Source organism: Aedes aegypti, chromosome 2, assembly GCF_002204515.2.
Source record: "Aedes aegypti strain LVP_AGWG chromosome 2, AaegL5.0 Primary Assembly, whole genome shotgun sequence".
Lineage (NCBI taxonomy): Eukaryota > Metazoa > Arthropoda > Insecta > Diptera > Culicidae > Aedes > Aedes aegypti.
In genome coordinates this window covers 72,611,375-72,635,730 of record NC_035108.1, presented here as the reverse complement: position 1 = coordinate 72,635,730, position 24,356 = coordinate 72,611,375, and positions in this window count along the sequence as shown.

The following is a 24,356-nucleotide window of genomic DNA, read 5'->3' as shown; positions in this document are numbered from 1 at the left end:
ATGTACCCAGCACCAAGGGATCTTACTCTCTGCAAGCGGAAAAAATTACTTTTGCTTAATTGGAATTTAAGCTTCGATTACGACATATAATATTTAGCACTCCATTTTTGGCTCAACTATTCGGAACAAAGTGTAGCTAGATAGTTTCGGTCGAGCTATGTTCCCTCAAAACCATACATAGATCACGTAAACTTTTAGGAAAAAGTAGATCTAGCCAATGATCCAATGAACAGTGTGCTCTTTTTCAGTGGTAGTAAAAACGAAATCCTGAAGCAAAGAAAGCACCACGGAAGATGAATTAGACACAAAAAGTTATGTATTCACATTACACTTTATTTCTAATCACTTTTTTTATTCAGTTTCCTAATTGCAAGTAATTCCGTTTTTCATTATTTTCCATACGTTTTGACAGTTCTCCGACTACCATTCTTCCATGCGCTTGTGTTGAAAGATTGAGAAATTTGAGAATCCAGCGTAGCGCGATCAGTGAGTGGGATACAAACATCAGTGTCGACGCTCGGCGGCCAGTAAGAGAAACTGAATGTTCGAAAAGTTGTTGCCTGTACTTTTTGCCACTGGCGCCAACTGTTAGCGTTTAAGAACGAAATAAACAGTCGTTACCCTATTAGTGAGCTTATTCTACGTCTGAGAACATGGAGCCATTTTGATCAGATTTTGGACGGATTTCACGCCAACTCGACAAAGGGATTGGCAGCACCCCTTCAGAATTCAATGAAAGGGGGGGGGGGGTGAATACTATGTGAAACTAAGATACTTTACATACTTTGTTTTTTTTTTCAAAATCGATCTAGATTAACATTTGGAAAGGGTCAAAGTTTTTTTTTACGTTTTACTCGAAAACGAAACTTTTTGCTTAAGGATGATCAAAATCTGAAATGGCCATTTTTTTTTAAATCGACTTTAAAGTTTTGAATCATTTTGTTTCAGTGTAGATTTTTTTTAATTTTTCAATATTTTTTTCTGAAACGACAGTCCCCCATACAACACTTTTTTGTAGGTCTTACCGTTTTCAACTTATACGGGTTTAAAAAAAAAAATAAAAAAAACTTTGACCCTTTCCAAATGTTAGTCTAGATCGATTTTGAAAAAAACAAAATATGCAAAGTATCTTAGTTTCACATATTTTTGACATCCAGAAAGTTTCATTATATTCTGAAGCACCCCTTCGCTTGTCGAGTTGGCGTGAAATCCGTCATTGTCAGAATGTACAGTGGGACAGATTGGGGCTTTAGGAGGAAGTATGGAACTCACGCCTTCAATTGCGATTTTACGTAAGAATGATGTTCTACAAAGTTGTTTTTATTATAAAAACAATTTTTTTTGGTACGAACGAAAACTAGGGTGGCGCTTTGTAAAAAAAAATAATTATCAAAACTTTTCTATTTTAAGGAATATTTGAAGATCGGAAAATTTTAAGCTGATTTGAGCTGAATTCTAGCTCAAAAAATGACCGTTTTAGAGCATTTTTGCTATTGATGTGCTATTGATGTGCTATTGGGTGGCCCTTCAGATATAGGTTTTTGTGTGTGTTTTTTTTTTTATTTTAGATTTCTCAGCAAAGTTTTCTGCCTTTCATCTTTAGAGCCGATTGAAACACATATTTTGAGGCCTGTACAATTTTTCCGGTGAATAGTTATAAACATTTTACATGAGAACAAAGGTTTTTTCATATCAACATCAATAATTGAAGCCAATTTATTTCACATGCTCCCACGAAACCTAAAATATAAGAACCATTATTATACTATATCAATAAAATAGAAACAATTTTTGATTTTCTCGGAACCCCAGCCAATACAATAATGAAAATATTTGATGTTACCTTATCAACGCAAAATTAATCATTAAATATTACTTAATCAAATATTACTCGCAAAGCTTACTACGCTATGAAAATTATAATGCTGGCAAGAAATGTCAAAAGGGGGTGAATCAAAGTTTATAGCAAGCAAGCGTAAAAAGCTGGATAGTAGAGTATACATGGTCGGGGTTCTGCTAAACCGCACCAAGTGCCAAAAGCATTATTTTGAGATATTTAACTTTAAAGTTCGCTCATCTGCGAATAAATCGACTATTTTGAAAATTTCAACGTTCACAAATGACTAACAGGGTCCAATAAGAAACTCAAGATAGAATATTCAAAAAAAAAATAATCAAATATTTTCCATTTAATTAGATTTGATTTCAAATCAAGAGGTACTCAGTTCACTCTGGCTGAACAAAAGTTGAAGAAAATGGTTTTCAGTTCAGTATGGCTGAATGTGTTTCATGATTTCTAGGAACACAGGAGAAAAAAAGAAAAAAAGGGTTCATATCTTCGCCATGCATGTTGGAATGCTTGTCACAAATGTTTATGCACTATGATAGGAAAAGATTTGTAATTTTCCATAGAACTGGACACAATGTAGTGGTATGAATTGGTACAAGCCAATTTGTATTCTAACGTATTCCACCGACTTCCTCTTGATGGATTATCTATTTCAACAGAAGAGTTATTGAACCAAGTCCCTCACGCATTCAAAGATTGGCAAAAAAACAATAATGATGTAGTTGAAGAATGTAACGATCGAAGAAAACCGTGAATTTTTTCTGCCAGAGCGCACCAAGTTAAATACTCGCATTTAGCACACTTTGGCTGAACAAGTTCACGATTATTTATGTGAAGTGGATACCAGGAATGGCATGCATTTCATCATTCCCGTTGTACATGAAACTGCTTGTGCTTTATTGTTTAAAAATAGTCATAAAAGCTGAAAGTTGATTGATTTTATATGACTCCCTGTTAGGGACAACGTAAAAAAAATATTAATCGGGATTCGAACTCGTGTCCTTCGAGTGGTGATTAGGCGTGCTACCTCTCGGTCATTTTGAACTAATGAATTGAGAGCGAATAACTCGAAACAAGCTGTGCGCGATCTGATCAAGGAGATTTGATGATGATAACAGGTGAAAACGTCATTGTCTGAACAGCTAAAGCGCACCAAGTGCTTCCAAATTATTTAGACAACATCAAATTTAAATGTCTTGTTTTTTCATCTCGGCTCCTGCATGGACCCATCAACATATTATATATAAAGCGAAGGCAAGCGTTTAGCGAATGTTGATATCTTTTCTTCATACAAAAACACGATTTTTATATAAATGGTACTTGGTGCGGTGTGGCTGAACAAAATTTCAATGATATTAGATCAGCACCACCGAAACAATACTGTATTTTACAAAGCAGTTAACTTACATGACATATTAAAATCCGTTGGTATTGTTACTGTATGTTGTCCGGAATGGCCACTTAGCAATATTCGAGGAATAATTTAAGAAAATGCCGTCTTTAATCAGAATACTAAATTACCTCCAATGACAAGCTAAGGTTTATGGTTCGCTCTGGTTGGATACAATTTCAGTTTTACATATCCTGCTAGAGAAAATTATTGAATTTACTCAACGAGGGATGGTTCAAATTATTCGATATCTTAAATGTACAGGGGATAGGCAAAATGATTGAGATAGGCAAAATTTTGCCCAAATTCAAATGCTTATAACTTTATGAAAAATGAATAAAATTGGATGCATCTGGAAGCAGTCGACGGCAAATTTGGTCCAGTTTTAGGAACTTCCTTGGCCATGCATATTGGCCACTGGACACCGGAGATGTTCCGGATTTTCTGAGGTCATGTCCAAATGTCATTTTTTCTGTCGCTTGTATTTTTGTGCGGTGTAAAGTTAGATAGATGTTTGCAATTTTCCTAGAAACTATAACTAATAGGAAGTTGATTGCCACCGGACGCATTAAGATTGGTTGGAAATCTTCAGAAATATGACCATTTCCGTAAAACTGGTTCCGGAAAGCATGGTCAGTCATGTTTGTATTTCCAATCATGTAAATATTATCCGGAGCTTTATCCACTCTATAGAAGGTTCCAGGTGCCCTGGGGGAAGTGGTCAATTAGGAACATATCTGGAACCATATCAATATGGGCATCAAACTTCATGATTTTCAAAGGTTATGCTTTCCGAAGCATTTCCAGCACCACCGGCTGCCATGATAGTAGATTCCAGGTGCCCCGGGGATGTGGCCAATTCAAAACATGCCCGAAAACACATCAATATGGGTAAAAACATCAAGATTTTTGAAGGTGATGCTAATAGAAGTATTTACAGCGCAACTTATTTATATGACCACTGTATAGTAGGTTCCATGGGCCCTGGGGGATGAGGTCATGTTTCGAGTTGGCCACATCTCTAGGAGCCCCTGGAATATACTATAGAGTGATTATTATATCTTGTGGTTCTGAAAATGCTCGCCATTTTCCAAGTCACATGGATCTTACTGTTTATGGTAGAATGTGATTCTAAACAGATGAACGGACATGTTCCGAATTGGCCACATCCCCCGGGGCACCTGGAACCTACTATAAAGTAGTTATGGCAGCCGGTGATACTGGAAATGCTTCGGAAAGCATAACCTTTGAAAATCATGAAGTTTGATGCCCATATTGATATGGTTCCGGATATGTTCCTAATTGACCACTTCCCCCAGGGCACCTGGAACGTTCTATAGAGTGGTCTGTGCATCTAATGGTTCTGAATACGCTGCAGGAAACATCATTTTTAAGGTTGATGTCCACTTGGATAAAGCTCCGGATAATATTTACATGATTGGAAATACAAACATGACTGACCATGCTTTCCGGAACCAGTTTTACGGAAATGGTCATATTTCTGAAGATTTCCAACCAATCTTAATGCGTCCAGTGGCATTCAACTTCCTATTAGTTCTAGTTTCTAGGAAAATTGCAAACATCTATCTAACTTTACACCGCACAAAAATACAAGCGACAGAAAAAATGACATTTGGACATGACCTCAGAAAATCCGGAACATCTCCGGTGTCCAGTGGCCAATATGCATGGCCAAGGAAGTTCCTAAAACTGGACCAAATTTGCCGTCGACTGCTTCCAGATGCATCCAATTTTATTCATTTTTCATAAAGTTATAAGCATTTGAATTTGGGCAAAATTTTGCCTATCTCAATCATTTTGCCTATCCCCTGTAGATAGGTTATGATAATCTGAATCCTCTAGTGTAAATAACTCATTTTTGAAAAAAATGGCATTTGGTGCGGTTTAGCAGAACCCCGACCACATCATTCTTCACCTCCATACGCCGTTCTCAAATACTCTGCCAAAAATCGTCCTGAACATACATCGCACAAAGGACCGAATCGACAATTTAGCCGGAAAAAGTGTTTTCCCTGTTCTCGTAGATTTTAGACGTAAGATGTCTTCAGAGAAGGTATTCGTAATTGAGTTTTGCATCTTTAAAAAAAAATGAATAGGGTGGCCCTTATATAAGTTAAAATTTTGACTCCATTGTTTTTGTTTGATGAAATTTGCGGCTGCGCTCTTCTGCAAACTTTTAGAAAATATTATTTTGAACAACTATGTCGAACACACTTTAGATCTAACTCTTCATTTGAGCTAAGTAGATTGATTTTGAGGTTGATAAATGGCTGGGCATGGCGTACCATTGGTACCTCGCGTACCTGCAGGAATAAAATACAGTCGAAGCTTGTTATAACGACATCGCAAGGGACCGTCGTAATAGGGAATTGTCACTATAGAGAATAATTATAACATCAAAATATTTTTCAAGGGACCAAAAAATGTCGCTATAGAGAGCTTTTGTCGCTATAAAAGTTGTCGTTATAACGAGCTTCGACTGTAGACCCTTTTGTGCGGTCCTTAGCCTCTTGCCTAGCAACTCCTATCTCTACTACCTCGTGGTACTGGCCGGGGTACGAGTAACCTTGGGGAAAATCGGGTTATCAACCCCCGGTGGGAACTTTGGTCGTATGCTGACAGAGAAGAAGTAGTTTGCTTTTGCTTTTGCAAACCTGGAGCGTCTGTACTCCATGTTAGGAGCGGCTCACAACAGCGTCTGTTTCCCATGTCAGGGGCGGCTGATCATCGTCCGAGTGCCAGAGAAGTACTCTAAGCTAAACTGTGCACTATGGTCCTCCATTTAGGGGGAATGGTCCTCCGGGAATCTAGGGGGTTGGTGTCAGGCCCTGCAAGCCAACCGTAAAAAAATCAAGCAACGAATAATCAACGAGAGAATACGAACCGGGACAATCGGCGAAGATCACAGCGACGTAAAGGGACTAGCGATTGGAAGTTCGGTACGTGGAACTGTAAATCTCTCAACTTCATCGGGAGCACACGCATACTCACCAACGTGCTGAAGGACCGCGGATTCGGCATCGTAGCGTTGCAGGAAGTGTGTTGGAAGGGACCAAGGGTGGTAATCATACCATCTACCAGAGCTGCGGCAATACACATGAGCTGGGAACAGCATTTATCGTGATGGGTGATATGCAGAGGCGCGTGATCAGGTGGTGGCCGATCAATGAGATACTGTGCAAGTTGAAGATCAAAGTCCGGTTCTTCAACTTCAGCATAATAAACGTGCACAGCCCTCACTCCGGAAGCACTGATGATAATAAAGACGCTTTTTACGCGCAGCTCGAACGCGAGTACGATAGCTGCCCATGCCACGACGTCAAAATCATCATAGGAGATCTGAACGCTCAGGTTGGCCAGGAGGAGGAGTTCAGACCGACGATGGGAAAGTTCAGCGCCCACCGGCTGACGAACGAAACCGGCCTACGACTAATTGATTTCGCTGCTTCCAAGAATATGGCCATTCGCAGCACCTACTTGCAGCACAGCCTTCCATACCGATACACCTGGAGATCACCACAGCAGACAGAATCGCAAATCGACCACGTTCTGATTGATGGTCGGCACTTCTCCGACATTATCGACGTCAGGACCTATCGTGGCGCTAACATCGACTCTGACCACTATCTGGTGATGGTCAAACTGCGCCCAAAACTCTCCGTCGTTAACAACGTACGGTACCGATGGCCACCCCGGTATGATCTAGAGCGGCTCAAGCAACCGGATGTCGCAGCGGCATACGCGCAGCACCTAGAGGCTGCATTACCGGAAGAGGGTGAGCTGGACGAAGCCCCTCTTGAGGACTGCTGGAGAACAGTAAAAGCAGCCATCAACGATGTAGCTGAGAACAACGTCGGGTACATGGGACGGAGTCGGCGGAACGATTGGTTCGACGAGGAGCGCCAGGAGGTTTTGGAGGAGAAGAATGCAGCGTGGGCGGTCATGCTGCAGCAAGGGACCCGGCAGAACGTGGAACGCTATAGACGGAAACGGCAACAGCAGACCCGCCTCTTTTAGGAGAAAAAACGCCGCCTGGAGGAGACAGAGTGCGAGGAGATGGAACAGCTGTGCCGGTCTCAAGAAACGCATAAGTTCTATCAGAAGCATAACGCATCTCGTCGCGAGCCGAGATAGGGGAACTGGGGGTAAAATGAACACCCCAAGCAATTTTCATGTTTTCTTGCTTATGAAGCTGTCAGATTCTTTTTCGATTGCTCAGATTTGAAGAAAGATGTTTATGCAATGTAACAAGATGAAATATTGTGATGCAAATAGAATTTTATCAACATTATTATAATTTTGAAAATTTCTTTACACAGAGTCAATGTTCCAAACATGTGGGTAAAATGAACATGTTACGGGGGTAATATGAACATATACTTGGGGGTAAAATGAACATACAATGGGGGTAATATGAACATGTAGTGGGGGTAAAATGAACACCATTCAAATTGTACGGGTTGCGGTATGATTCTCGGCATCTGGTACATGATCGATGCATATCTCACAGGCATTCCGGAATCGATGGAACGTTTAGCCGCGACCATTTGGATGGCTATCCATGTCTGTCTTTGTATTTTCTCCGGAAAACTCCCGGCATCTGAAATCAAATCCGGTAGTATTCGCCCTGCCATGGTGTTCATATTACCCCCATCTTGAGTGGTTCATTTTACCCCCAAAGAATCAACATTAGAGTGGTTCAAAAAATCGTTTTTGCTCCACACCGCTGTAATGTATCTCACAGTATCAACGTAGCTCTAATCCCCAAGAGCACATGGGAAAACACTTCTTCTTCTTCTTCTTTCTGGCGTTACGTCCCCACTGGGACAGAGCCTGCTTCTCAGCTTAGTGTTCTTATGAGCACTTCCACAGTTATTAACTGAGAGCTTACTTTGCCAATGACCATTTTTGCATGTGTATATCGTGTGGCAGGTACGAAGATACTCTATGCCCTGGGAAGTCGAGAAAATTTCCAACCCGAAAAGATCCTCGACCGGTGGGATTTGAACCCACGACCCTCAGCATGGTCTTGCTGAATAGCTGCGCGTTTACCGCTACGGCTATCTGGGCCCCCTGGGAAAACACTATGACCGATTGAATTAATTGCTTGCTTTTCCCATAGTAATTCCCATATAAACTTTGAAGGGCTTGTGCAGTCTCAATTTTCATCCAAATGAGCTCAAATTTTGGGAGGACACTCAGAATTTGATCTAGAATCTAATGAGCGGTGTGGAGCAAAAACGATTTTTTGAACCACTCTAATCAACATATTCAAATCATCTGTTATAATAATTCAGAAGATAAAAATACTTTCAATTTCCGTCTACTTATCATAAATACTTGAAAGATATGGTGTGCTACGCTGTTTAATAGATTTTCGATGATTTTAGTCATAAAAATCTTAAATTCCACGAGTGAAAAATTACATCATATGAGAAAACGGAGAGACGTACTTTGTTTTTGTTTACTTTTCCAGCTTTTGACAGTTCTAGTTCGCTCTAGAGTTGTCGAAATAGTTCCTTAGTCTGAGGATCAAGGATGGTGCTATATATTGCATAGATTTATAGCATAATTACCGTAAAACACAAACCTGTTCATTTTACATTCCCCCCTTCCCCCCCTGTTCATTTTACCCACAGTTCCCCTATGCAGGGATAAGGATGGGAGCATTCTGACGGACGAGCGTGAGGTGATCGAAAGGTGGAAACAGCACTTCGACGAGCCCCTGAATGGCGCTGAGTGCACAGGCAATGAAGGACGGGACAACGGAGGAAATGCCTTCGTCACTGCGGAAGATGGAAACCAGCCAGCTCCCACTTTGAGGGAGGTTAAGGATGCCGTTCACCAGCTCAAGAACAATAAAGCTGCTGGTAAGGATGGTATCGGAGCTGAACTCATAAAGATGGGCCCGGAGAGGCTGGCCTTTTGTCTGCACCGGCTGAAAGGCACAATATGGGAAACAGAACAGCTACCGGAGAAGTGCAAGGAAGGGATAATATGCCCCATCTACAAGAAAGGCGACAAGTTAGATTGTAAGAACTTTCGAGCGATCACCATTCTAAATGGGACTTACATAGAATTATCCCAGATCATCTTCCGTCGTCTGTCACCTGTAGTAAACGAGTTCGTGGGAAGTTATCAAGCCGGCTTCGTTGACAGCCAATCGACAACGGACCAGATCTTTACTGTACGGCAAATCCTCCAAAAATATCGTGAATACTAGGTCCCAACGCATCACCTTTTCATCAATTTCAAGGCGGCATACGACAGTATCGACCGCGTAGAGCTATGGAAAATCATGGACGAGAACAGCTTTTCCGGGAAGCTCACAAGACTGATAAGAGCGACAATGAAAGGTGTGCAAAATTGTGTGAAGGTTTCGGGCGAACACTCCAGTTTGTTTGGATCCCACCGGGGACTACGGCAAGGTGATGGACTTTCGTGCCTGTTGTTCAATATTGCGCTAGAAGGTGTTATGCGGAGAGCCGGGCTTAACAGCCGGAGTACGATTTTTACGAGATGCAGTCAATTTGATTGCTTCGCGGATGATATGGACATCGTCGGCCGAACATTTGAAAAGGTGGCAGACCTGTGCACTAGCCTGGGACACGGTTATATGAAAAATTTAGATTCTCGCTCCAGTCCACTTTTTGGATTGCATTTAGGTCCCATAACAACTGTGCAAAATTTCAGCTCGATCGGTGAAACTATATTTACGCCCCAGCCGTTCAAAGTTTGTATAGGATTTAGTATGGGAAAACTTACTTTTGCAAATAAAAATCGCCAGAGGTCGCCCATTGTGCTTTATAAAAATTCGTAACACAGATCTCGATAGATATTTCTACGATGAACAACATTACCGAAGACCGCAAAGCAATCCGATGCTTGTGAAAAAAGTTATTAAGCATAGACTGTTCGGAAATTTTGCCCGATTTTGTTATTATTGTTATTCCTTTACGTGTTAATCAACGTCGACATGCCAATAGGTTTTCATTGAATAACTTTTTTCACAAGTGTCGAATTGTTTCGCGGTCTTGGGCAATATTCTTCATCGTAAAAATACCTATCGAGGTCTGTGTTCAGAATTTTTATAGAGGGCAATGGGCGACCACTGGCGATTTTTCTTTGCAAAAGTAAGTTTTCCCATAGTAAATCCCAAACAAACTTTGAACGGCTGGCGCTAAAATATAGTTTCACCGAACGAGTTGAAATTTTGCACGGTTGTTATGGGACCTAAATGCAATCCAAAAAAAGGACTGGAGCGAGAATCTAAATTTTGTCCCACACTACTGTACACCCGCCTGAAACGCGAGGCAGCAAAAGTTGGACTGGTAGTGAATGCGACCAAGACAAAGTACATGCTAGCTGGTGGGGCCGAGTGCAACAGGGCTCGCCTAGGTAGCAGTGTTACGATAGACGGGGATACTGTCGAGGTGGTCGACGAGTTCGTCTACCTTGGATCCTTGCTGACGGCTGACAATAACTTTAGCCGTGAAAAACGGAGGCGCATCATCAGTGGAAGTCGGGCCTACTATGGCCTCCACAAGAAGCTGCGGTCAAAAAAGATTCACGCCCGCACCAAATGTACCATGTACAAAACGCTCATAAGGCTGGTAGTCCTCTACGGGCATGAAACGTGGACGATGCTCGAGGAAGACTTGCAAGCACTTGGAGTCTTCGAACGTCTGGTGCTCAGGACGATCTTTGGCGGTGTGCTGAAGAACGGTGTGTGGCGGCAAAGGATGAACCACGAGCCAAGCTCTACAGCGAACCCAGTATCCAGAAGGTGGCCAAAGCTGGAAGGATGGGCAGGGCATGTTTCGAGAATGCCGGACAGCAACCCTGCAAAGATGGTATTCGCTTCGGATCCGGTTGGTACAAGAAGGCGTGGAGCGCAGCGAGCTAGGTGGGCGGATCAAGTGCGTATCGATTTGGCGAGCGTGGGGCAGAACTGAGGATGGAGAGATGCGGCCACGAACCGAGTATTGTGGCGTGAAATTGTTGATTCAGTATTATCTGTGTAGATGTTAACTAAATAAATGAATGAAATCGATTTATAAAGTTTTAACTTAGGGTGGACCCATAGAATCAGTTATTTTGGTCAAACTTTTTTATTTTCAGTTTTACGTGAATGAGGAGCGTTACAGAGAAATAAAGATACCGTTTTGATTCATATTACGGACAGCTTCAAATTCCGGACACTCTACTTTGTATGGGAAACATTTCACACGAAATGTTTCAATTTTTGCCGTTCAAAAGTTCTCACTTTCAAGGCTCATTTCAACAAACATTTTCCATAGATATCTATGAAAATTTATAATACCCAACTTCTTTAGGTGTCTCTCTAGTGGTTTATCAATTTCATTTGATGATTTGACTTTTCTATTTGTGATTTGTTTGAGCTGTCCGGAATTCGAATCGAAGTGTCCGGAATATGAGGCAAAAGTAAGGAAGCGTCCGGAATAAGAATCATGTAAACTCCACACACTTTTATTTGTTTAAAATTATTCATTGTTCGAAATCGAAATCTTCACTCACCATTCGAAAGTTAAGGGGTTTGAAGGTTCGATAACGCGGAGGAATCATACGGAGTGATTTATTTTACATGCTTTTTTGTGAGTTATACTTCACTGAGGCCTTAAGTGTCCGTAATATGAATCAAAACGGTACATATTTTTGCTGAACATCCCGAGTTTGTAATTCTTGTGATTTTGAAGTTATAAGCAAATTTAAGTGGAAAAACTATGAAATCTTTAGATGCCCATAACTCATGGAGTTAGTTCGATAAAAATTTTCTTTTAGTGGCATTCGAAAGGCCATGCAATAGGCAACTTTTACTGCAAAAACTGTGAGAACGTAATTTTTGTAAATTGAGAAAATTCAATTCAAAAATACACTTAAAAAATACAAAATTCGCTTGTAACTCACAAGATTTTAAAGTTAACGGCGTGCTGTCTTCAGCAAACTGCAAAGAATGCAAAGAATGAGTTTTCACTATGAGATGATATTTTTTACTAACATCACAGTACTTAGGTATATGGAACAATTTTTCAAAAATTCTCCAAAATAACTTCCTTATAAACCTACATTGCCTTTGAGCTACCTTCAACCACCACCAAAAAAAGCCGAAAATTTCAGAGAACACTATTTTTATGTTAAGGATAGTAAAGAAAATATAAGAGATTAACTTTTCAAACATTTTTAAATTTTGAATTGCTTTAATAAGACAGTCAACTCCTCCTTACTCGATACTTTGTACCTCGATATCGAGTTTCATGGCTAACTCGATGGTTCCTTAGATCACAAGTATACTGGTTTCGTGCTATGTTATTCTATGGTCCATCCGATATCGAGCTATGGGGAGTTGACTGTAGAAAAAAACAATTTCATTACAACACGAAACATAAAACATTTCTCCTCTAATATTTATAAATGCAAAGAAGTATATCGTTTTGTCTCAAATACCGAACAGACTCATCAGTTGTAATGGATTTAACGCGCCCTTCTTATAACAAACCATCCGTAGGAAACTTGACAAGTATTGCATATTTCAGTATCCCAAGTAACAATTAGGGTTTTACGAATTACTTACAGGGTGCCATAAATAAACGCCCATAAAACCACGGTCAAGGTACTTTTGCCTTCAACGCATCCCCCAAAACCTCTTGTAGACTAGAACGTGACTAGTTGGCCCACTCTGAAAGAGGCTATGAAGTGTATATTTATGTTGCACAAATAAAGCAAAAGAGCATTAATGGTAGCTATTTTGAGGCCGTCTGTTCTAGATGAATGTCGCTTCATCTTGAAAATGATTTTATCATAACGTCGATCTTGCCGGATTTATTCCAACGTAAACAAAACAAATAAGATTGCAGAACATGTCTGTGATAATTTATTACGTAGTGCTTTTTATTTGAAGTGATTTATTCGGATTTAGTGCTCAAATCATTAGTGCCGAGTGAGATTTACTGTGAAATATTATGAGAAAGAAGAGAATTTGCCTGTGCTCTCTCTAGCTTTCTAGTTATTTCGCATTTTTCTAGTTATTTAGCAATTGCTATTTCTAATTATTTAGCAATTGCTAAAATAAATCGCAAGGTGAAGAATTCAACATATCTTGGTTTGATTGAACAGTAATTGTGCTTTAAATTATATTCAGTCAGTTTAATCATCACACCATAGCATCTTATGAGCAAATTCATGGAGAAAATATTATTTGAAAATTGTTATTTGAAATTGTTATTTGAAATTGTGGAAACCGGAGTGAAATTAATATGGCGGAACCATAATTGATAGATTGTCATCGACAAAAGCTCTTTTGCCATCATAAATACACAAATAAGGGCACACAGTTATGCTCATCATTTGTGGATGTAAAATTGCCTTAAAAAATGCTGATTGGAGATGATTAAGCTTTTATTCGCTTTTTATGGTAACTGAGCAGCATGCAACAATGTCTGCAGTTTGGGTATATTATTATAAAGAATATTCGCAAAAACAATGATAACGCGCATAAGTTTGTCGTTCTTCCATCAGGAGTAAGTGTTTGCTATGCATCGCAATGTATTTGCAATGCATCTTAAGAACCCAAATACTAATTTCAGAGGTATAAATAAGGTAAGTTATCAAGATTCAAGTGCAAGTCAACCAGTTTTAAAGCAGCTTTTATGACAACAAGGTGTATTATATCAATCTTTTATCATAGCCGTCATAAATAAGTGTCCCTCAGCCATCACTAGCAGTTTAAATGAGGTATTGTATGCTGCAATAAAGCTGGTTTTGAAGCCACAAAATTTCAACTTTATAGTTTGTCTTTAAAAGGTTTTGAAAACAACTACGAGCTTACTTACAAAATATCATCTTCTAGCAACGTTAAATGTCGCCTCTACTGCCCATAACTGCATATTTGTAACATTCGACAAAAGTAGGCATTGAGTAAATGGAATACTAAGTGTGCATTTTGTAGCAGTATGGGAGGAAACTAAAATTTCAAAAAATTACCAGGAACTCAAAAATGCTTATTTGAGGCAGATATTTTGTACAACTCATATCGCATACTAGGTGAATTGTCAGAAAATAATTCTGATAGAAATTTCATTGCTATCACATTAAGAGACTCATTTATAATCTTAGTGTGACTGTTATGCGGTTATAATTACCAATGTGACAATATAACTTGGTATTTTTTTCGAATTTTCTAGAACAATCTCACAGATTTCAGTAAGTTGATCGAAATTATTTATCATTTGATGACTCTCCATGGTATTAACTCCATTTTGTCAAAAATGTCGAATGTGACTGTTTTGCAGTTATGGGCAGTCTAGCTATCATAGCATTTACGTAACTGTCATAAAACATTAATAAATCCATACAAATGCCAAATTGCTGTGAAATTGTTACTTGGGTATGCTTTCCGTTGGATCATATTATTGGAAGGAGATTCTCTATTTCCCGCAGGTTTCGCGTAAGTGTCTCTGCTTATAGGTACGTCACACCCCATTTTGGCTCTTCATACAATGGTATGTTGAATTCAGATTGATATTGAAAATTGACTGTACTGTTAAGTGGAACCGCATGCAGAGCAAGACTCAAGCTAGGATGGTGGTTACCATACAATACCAAACAGACTCATATTCCGAACACTCGGTTTTGTATGGTGATATGGTTGAAATGTTTCTTTGCAACATTTCATTAAACTTCCAGGAGATGATAGTAATGATCTTCTAGTAGGAGGTCAGTAAAACTAGTTCAGATAAATTTATTTGCGAAATTACTCATTTGAATATACACTACCCGTCATAAATACGGACTCACTGAAATAAGTATTGCAACACTCAGCTGAATTATGAATCACCCCCAAAAAGTTTAGCATCACCTCAAAACAGGTTAATTCACATTGTTATATCTCGAGATCCTTACGACTTGCAAAGAAGCGATCTTCAGCAAAGTTGTTCAGGGGATCAAGGACATCCGGAAAGCGAACAGTTTAGTTCGAGATTTTGCCACTAGGTGGCGCTAGTGAGCATGTAAAATTGAGCATTTTGAACTAGTTCTAGCTTGTGATCCATAAGAGATAGAAAGTTCGGGTCTTCGGCAAAGTTGCTTAGGGGTTCAAGGGCATCCGGAAAGCGATCAGTTTAGTTCGAGATTTTGCCACTAGGTGGCGCTAGTGAGCATGTAAAATTGAGCATTTTGAACTAGTTCTAGCTTGTGATTCATAAGAGATAGAAAGTTCGGGTCTTCGACAAAGTTGCTCAGGGGTTCAAGGACATCCGGAAAGTAAACAGTTTAGTTCGCGATTTTGCCACTTGGTGGCGCTAATGAGGCTAGTGGATCACAAGCTAGAACTAGTTTGAAATGCTCAATTTTACATGCTCACTAGCGCCACCAAGCGGAAAAATCGCAAACTAAACTGATCGCTTTCCGGATGTCCTTGAACCCCTGAGCAACTTTGCCGAAGACCCGAACTTTCTATCTCTTATGGATCACAAGCTAGAACTAGTTCAAAATGCTCGATTTTGCATGCTCACTAGCGCCACCTAGCGGCAAAATCTCGAACTAAACTGATCGCTTTCCGGATGTCCTTGAACCCCTGAGCAATTTTGCCGAAGACCCGAACTTTCTATCTCTTATGGATCACAAGCTAGAACTAGTTTGAAATGCTCAATTTTACATGCTCGCTAGCGCCACCTAGCGGCAAAATCGCGAACTAAACTGATCGCTTTCCGGATGTCCTTGAACCCCTGAGCAACTTTGCCGAAGACCCGAACTTTCCATCTCTTATGGATCACAAGCTAGAACTAGTTTGAAATGCTCAATTTTACATGCTCACTAGCGCCACCTAGCGGCAAAATCTCGAACCAAACTGATCGCTTTACGGATGTCCTTGATCCCCTAAACAACTTTGCTGAAGATCGCTGCTTTGCAAGTCGTAAGGATCTCGAGATATAGCAATGTGAATTAACCTGTTTTGAGGTGGTGCTAAACTTTTCAGGGTGATTCAATATTCAGCTGAGTGTTGCAATACTTATTTCAGTGAGTCCGTATTTATGACGGGTAGTGTAATTTATTCGTGCTGTTTGCAATTTGACTCAAGATGTTTGGAATATGAGACAGAATGTGTTCGGCATTTGAATTAAATTAAATCAACATTATTATTGGCACACCCAACAGCTAACAGTTAAGTTTTGCGAAGAAATTAAAATTTGCACAAATATCAACTAATGTTTGCCTATTAGATGCATTTGAAGTCATATGAATGAAAACGGTAATTGATAGATTTACCGGTTATGAGTTTAATATATTAAAATTATCTACGATGAGATTAAATAATCACCAGATAAGTACATGGATTCCATACGTATGAGCTTCCTTCAACATAATTCCCCCTTACGGTAACTAGCGAAAACATGGCTACAAGCGTCTATCATCAAAGTTCAGGGATCTCAACTTGAAAGCTTTACATATTCACCTCAGCAAGGATAATGGTCTTATTACTCACCACACCACTATTTATCCTTTCCATTTTCCACCATCATTGCTACACGTCGCTTCAGCAAGAATTCTCATGCGTTCCCACATAGCCCGGGCCGAATTTCGAAGCATCCTGACGACCAGCCCGAACTGAACGAATAAAACAACAATAATTTATTACCGCTCCGTAACATCTTGACAAGCCTTTTCACCTGAATTCGGAAATGCCCCCAAGACGTCAATCGGCCCCGACTGACTGCAACTGCATCTGCAAAAAAACAAAACAAAACCGGCACGAACTGCAACAGAAGGAATATCCCCCTTCGCTGGCCGACCTCCAACAACAGCGCCCTCATCGTCAGCATCATCGGGCTCATCGAATTAGGCCTCGGCTCGCTCTTCTTTGTTCCACATTGTGTGCTTCAAATTTATGACCTCGAGCTAGATTTTCGCCAAACATGCACGCAGCTGAATCCTGGCCAGTGAAGTTATCCGAAGGTTGATCGGCAGCGGCTCGGTTGCCGATCGAGTATAATATTTTATTACGAACGACCACATATTTGATTGTCGACGGAGCCGACCAAAAAAGAGTTATTATGCAGAAGGTAATACCTCCCAGCTAGAAGCGATCGCTTGTCAATTACGGTCATTGTGGGGATGGATCCGAAAATTTCGATCCGATAGTGATCGACGAAGCGCACCGATTGGCGGTCGTGCCGAGTGCGCCGATATCAATCGGAACATTTCTTTATTTTTAGCATAATAACAGTTCTTTCCCGTTTCCCAAGCAGGACCAGCGACCATAATTTCTCGAAGATAATCTCTGAAAGCTATCTCACAGATGACCGCGGCCGGCGCACACACGGCACTGTGGGAGGAAATTTAATCCAAAACGGCTGATTGCGGTTATCTAAAAATATTCTATGATAAAGATCAAGTCGAATTTTCCCTAAAAATTATATTTTCTGAAATAAAGAACAAAAAACAACATTTTTTTTTTGCGTTTAATACATTCCTTGTCAATATCGCTCTAACTTTTAAAAAGTACACCTCCTTGAAAATTTTATCAAAATAAGCTATTCCTGAAGGTCCCACTTACCCTGGATTCCCACTTGCCCCGGGGTTACTTATCAAACTTTAAGGACAAGATGGAGTATATCGGGGGCTCTTCCAGCTTTTGCAATCAAATAAACATCACTCCATCTCATTATCCGGATTATTCTACACACGGAAAAATATTCCAGCAAAATTAGGGTATGGTGGGTAAAAACGGTCACATCAACACGATTCCAGTGAGACAACTGTGAAACTGTCACGATTATATACCTTGACATGGAGGTTTTCGAGAACCGCAATCAGCCGCATGAGTTAGGTGCCGTTTTGGCTCCACATTTTCCCACTGTTCACCGGGTGGTAGGTAATTGATTCCATTTTCCACATCGTCACAGCCATACTGCATGAGTGGTGGAGGCAAAAAGTGGCCCACAATTCTTCTCGGAATGGTCACACATTGCTCCTAGATTACGCATCGTTCTCCACCGCTCAATAAAATCACCGCCACGACAGAAGTTTTTTCTGCCATGGCATTGCAGAGATGCCGCGATCGAGCCCAAAGGAAACCATAAACTTGAAAGAAATACCATTATGGGGAGAAGTTAGGGGAACTAGGTCTAAAAGGTATAGTAGGGGTAAAACGCGCAACCTCAATATTTCCAAGGTAAAAGGTATTGTAGCCAAATTTTATAATTTCTCTAAAGAATAATGTTTTCAATACAATTCACAGTCAAAATTACGGTTTCCTTAAGGCAGGCCTGCCCAACCTTTTTGGCTCTTTTTCGATATAAATTGTTGGTGCGTTCGCAAGAATAGACCGATATGAACAAAATTAGTCTCAAATGAACGCTTGGCAGTATATCTGTATAATCCACGCTGAAAATTTAAAATTTATATCAAACTCTTCGCTAGCGATGCAAGCATAGATAAAAATCAGTCCGGCCCGGAACTTAATTGCATCGATATTAAAAAGTTTGATATAAATTTTCAGCATGGATTAGACAAATATACTACAAAGCATTCATTTGCGACTAATTTTGTTCATTTCGGTCTATTCTTGCGAACGCACCAACCACTAGGGGGTGCACATTACCCAGTCTTCCCTTACGACCAGCGTTGTCCCAGCGTTGCATCGAGAAGTGCCATGACTCGGCGGTACGCAACGAGGAATCATGGTGAAATATGGCCATCGGTGTAGATCGCGCTGTAGATCTACCCAACCTGCAGATCGATTACCAATCGGAGAGGGCTGTGAAATGTGCCAAGTGGGGCAATCGTTCGATGGTCACGCCACGGCATGTGGAACGCAAGCTTTCCCATAAATTTCCTTCTTTGATCGTGGTGATGCTTGTTGCTACTTTTTAACCGTTTCTGACCGAAGAAGCCGAGTAAGGCACCGATCGGTTGAGATTTGTAAAGTAAACAAATTGTCTCCATATATCTTGTTTGGACCTGAATCAGAAGCGTATCGGCTGAGAAGGGGTAACATCAATAATGGAGATAGCATTAGCAATGGGGATTGTCAACATAAACCGATCAACTTTGAAAGAGATATGCTAGATTGTTTCGTTGTATCCTTAATATCCCTAACAATCCGTCTTTCAGGTTTGATTCAAGAAAACTGTCAATGTTTATTTAAAGATTTTAAATGATTTCTTTTATTTTGCGACCAACTTTTTTTCTCGAGAAATTCCCAAGGTATTTCAATAAAATCATACAAGAGTTTTACCAAACTTTTTTCAGAGATATCTCTGAAAAAACTCCAAAATCCAATTAGTATTTTCTACAGAAATTCTTTATGGTAAATTTTCCAAGAATCTTCCAGAAACTTTAAGTGGTTTCCTCTAGTTATTCTACTTTGAAGTTTTTTCAGGAATGTATGGGTTATACTAGAATTCCACCAATATATCTAACTGGGATTCTATCAGGAATTTTATTAATAATTCCTCTAGAAATTTATCTAAAGATTCAACCATAAATTCCTCTAGAGAAAATTCTTCATGCATACCTTCATATAGCATTCTTCCAGAGATTCTTTCAAAGGTTCTTCTACAAATTATTCGAAAATTCCTCCAGCGATCCTGTCTAGTATTTTTCCTGCAGATTCCTGCCGGAACTAAAATCAAAAACTTCCCGAGGGATTTCTTCCGTGATTCATCCAATTTTTCCATCAAAATTCCACCGAATAATCCTACAAAGGTTTATTTAAGAATTCCTCCAGCGAAACTTCAGGAACTTCTGGACAGTTTCTATCAGTTTTTTTCCTGCAATTCCATCAGGAATTCCTAAAGAAATTCTTAAAGAGATTGTTCAAGAAAACCCTTCCAAAAAATTAATACAGGAATTCCATCAAAAATTCCACCAAAAATTTCCACCAGGAATTGCTTCTATCAAAAATCTTCCAGTAATTCTTCTAGTGATTTCCCTAGGACTTCCTCTACATATTCCACCGAAAAATTCTTCACCTATTTTCTCTAGAAATTCCTGTCCTACGGAAACTATGTTACTGATGGAATTCCTCGAGGAACTCCTGGAAAAATCTATGGAGAAATACTTCATAGAATTTTGGAGAAATTTCGGGTGGAATCTATGAAAGCATTTTCGATGGAATCCTTGGAGGAAGTCCTGATGAAATCCCCAGAAGAACTCTGATTACTCCAGGTAGAATCTCTGGAAGAATTCCCTTGAGGAGCTCCTAGCAACCTTTGAAGCAACGCCTGATAAAAACCCTGGAGTTTCTTTTGATAGAATATTTGGAGAATTCCAACAGATATTCTTGAAGAAATTTCTAATGGAATTATTAGAGAAACTCCTGATTAAATCCCTTGATGGTCCTAGAAATTCCTTCAAAAATTACTACGAAAATACATGCAGAGATGTACTCCAGGAACTCTTACAATGATTCTACCCAAAATTTCTCCAAGGATTCAACAAGGAATTTCTTCAGGGAACTCACCACGAATTACTCCAAGGGTTCCCCAAGGAAGCCTTCAGGGATTCCACGAGAATACTTCAAAAGAATTCATCAAAACTTACTACACGGGATATCACCAGGAATTCCTTTAGAGATTCCACTTGCAATTTTTTGAAAGGTTTCCCCAGGTTTTCCTCCGGTATTCTGAAGGAATCTTCAATGAATTCTTTTATGAATTTCAACTGTGTTTCCTTGAAAAAATCTTGTATCTCTAAAGAGACCTTACGATGCATTCGTCTTGGGAGACACGAAACACCCAGTAGCCCAGCGATGAATTTTTCGTTTGACCAAAAGTTTCCACCGACTGGAGCGGGAATCGAACCCACACCTCGTGGCACAATACGCCTAGACGACTGACGCCGCTAACCGCAAGGCCACGAAGCCCACGATCTGAATCCCAGGATCTCCTGATGGAGTCACTGGAAGATATACCGGTGAATTCCCAAATCACTGAACTCCTTATACGAAATATCTGGTAAAATTTTTGGAGGAATTCCTGAAAACCCTCAAGAATCCCTGGAGTCATTCCTTGGAAAAATCCAGATGAATCCCTTGAGGGGAGGAACTCCCTAAAGAATTACAGGAGAACTCCCTTGAAGAGTTCCTAGAGGAATCTCTTGAAGAATCCCTTAGAGAAACCCCTGATGGAACCCAGAATAATTCTATAGAAATTCCTGAAGGAACGTTCAGAAAAATTTCTGATAGAATCCCTGACACAACTTCTGATGGAATCCCAGAAGGTGTTCAAGATGGAATCCCGAAAAATTTTATAATAAAATCTCAGTAGAATTGCTAATGGACTCTATGGAAGAACTTCTGAGGGAATCCCTGCAGAAACTCCAAATGAAACCAATTGACGAACTCCCGATAAAATCCCTAGATAAACTTTTGATGGAATCCTTGGAAAAACTTCTGATGTAATCCCTGGAGGACCTCCTAATGCTATCTCTGAAGGAACTGCTGGCGGTATCCCTAAAAGAACTCTTGTTAGAATCCCTGGAAGAATTCCTGATAATATGCCAGGCGAAAATCCTTATAAAATCCTAAGAAGAAATTTTGAATGAACTCCTTGAGGAACCCCTGATAAAATCTCTAGAGGACTGGTGCAATCTCCGGAGAAACTCCTGATGGAATCCCTAGAGTAACTTCTGAACGAAACCCCTGTATGAATTCCAAGTGGAATCTCAGAAAGAACTCGTGATGGAATCCCTGGAGGTACTTTTAATGTAATCTCTAAAAGAATTCCTGTTGATATCCCTGTAGAAATTCATGATTGAATCCCTGTAGGAATTCCTTATGACATCCCAGCAAGAACTTTTGTCGAAATACTCAGGAGAACTCCTGATGGTATTCCTACAGATAGAACTCCTAGAGGAATTCTAGTTGGAATATCTAAAGAAAATGCTAAAGAAATCCATGAAGAAACTTTTGATGAAATCCCCAAAAGAATTCCTGATGTAATCCCCAGAATAACTGCTGATATAATCCCTAACTCCTGATATAATCCCTGGAGGAGTTACAGGTGGAATCTTTGATGAAACTTCTGATGTAACTTTTAGAGGAACTCCTGATGGATTCACTATAGGAACTGGTAAGATACCTGAAGGAATTCTTCATGGAATCCCTGGAGGAAATCTTTATGTTATACCTAAAAGTAATACTGATACATGTCCTTGAGGAACTCCTGATATAATCTCTGGAGAAGTTCCAGTTGAAATCCTTATAGGAACTCTTGATGAAATCTCTGGAGGACTTCCTGTTAAAATTTCTGGTGACACGCCTGATAGAATTTCTAGAGGAATTCCTTATATGGAACTTCTGATATAATCTCTGGAAGAACTCACTAAAGAATCTCTGGAGGAATGCCAGGTAGCATCTCTGACGGAACACCTGATGAAAACCCTAGAGGGACTTCTGATAGAATCCGTATAGGAACTTCAAACAGAAACCCATTAGGAACTTCTGATGAAATCTCTGGAGAAATTCCTGATAAGATTCTCAATGGAACTCCTAATAGAATCTCTGGAGGAACTCTTTATTCCATACCTAGAAGAAACCCTGATGGAATTCCTCACGAGACTTGATATATTCTCTAAAGTAACTACTAATAGAATCTCTTGAGGAACTCCTGATATAATCTTTGAAGTCCCTGGAGGAACCCTTGATGAAATCTTTGGAGAAATTCCAAAAGATATTCTTGAAGGAACTCCTGATGGAATTATAGGAGGAACTCCTGATGAAATCCCTAGATGAACTGATGATGGAATCTCTTTAGGAACTCCTGGTGAAACCTCTGAAGGAATACCTGATGGAACTCCTGACAGAATTGCTAAGGGAACTCCATATGATATGAGGAAGTTCAGGTGGAATCTTTGGAAGAACTCTTGATGGAATCCGATAAGGAACTCCTGAAGAAATCCCTAGTAGAATTCAGATGGAAGCCCTAAGGGGACTCCTAATAGAATCCCTAGAGAAACTCCTGATGGAATCCCTAGAGAAACTCCTGATAAAATTCCTGATGGACTCCTTGTAGGAATAAAGATATTCATGAACTCCAGATGAAACCATTGGAAGAACTCCTGATGAAATCATTGGAGGAATTCCTGATGAAATACCCTGAAGAACTCCCGATGCAATCCCGATAGGAACTCCTGATGAAATCCCTGGAGGAATTCCTGATAAGATTCCTAATGGAACTCCTGATAGTATCCCTAGTGGAATTCCTTATTATATACCTAGAAGGGATCGTGATGGAATACCTCGAGGAACTCCTGATGTAATCTCTGGAGGAACACCTGAAAGAATTTTTTCCAGGTTGAATCTCTGAAGGAACTCCTGATAGAATTCCAGGTTGAATCTCTGAAGGAACTCCTGATAGAATCCCTGGAGAAGCTTCTGATGAAATCGCTAGAGATACTATTGATGGAATCCCTTGAAGAGTTCCAGGTGCAAACTCTAAATGAACTCCTGATGGAATCCCTGAAGTCAATCCTGATAGAATATTCGAAGGAATTTCTAGGAATATCAAAAGGAATCTCCGAAAAAACTCCTGATGGTATCCCTAGAGAAACTTTTTAAATAACCCCTGTAGGTAATCCAAGTGGAATCTCTATAGGAACTCCTGATGGAATCTCTGAAGGAACTATTGATGTAATCCTTAGAAGAACTTCTGTTGTTATCCCTGTAGGAATTCCCAATTGAATCCCTATAGGAATTCCTGATGAAATCTCTGCAAGAACTCCTATTGAAATACTAATTACTGATGATATCCTTACAAAAACTTTTGATAGAATCCCTGAAGGAATTCCAGGTGGAATATCGAAAGAAAATAAAAATGAAATCCCTGAAGAAACTCCTGATGGAATCGCTAAAAGAACTCCTGATGTAATCCCAAGAAGAACTCCTGATGAAATCCCTAGAAGAACTCCTGATGTAATCTGCCCATTGTATTTTCGTTACAAACAACTTCGAATAAAAAAACTCTATATTACGCAAAGTGTTAACAAAGACGAAATAGCATTACGATATTATTAGATAAATCTTCTTTATCAATTTTATATTTTCATAAGGGTCCAGAGCCGTCAACTGAAATGATT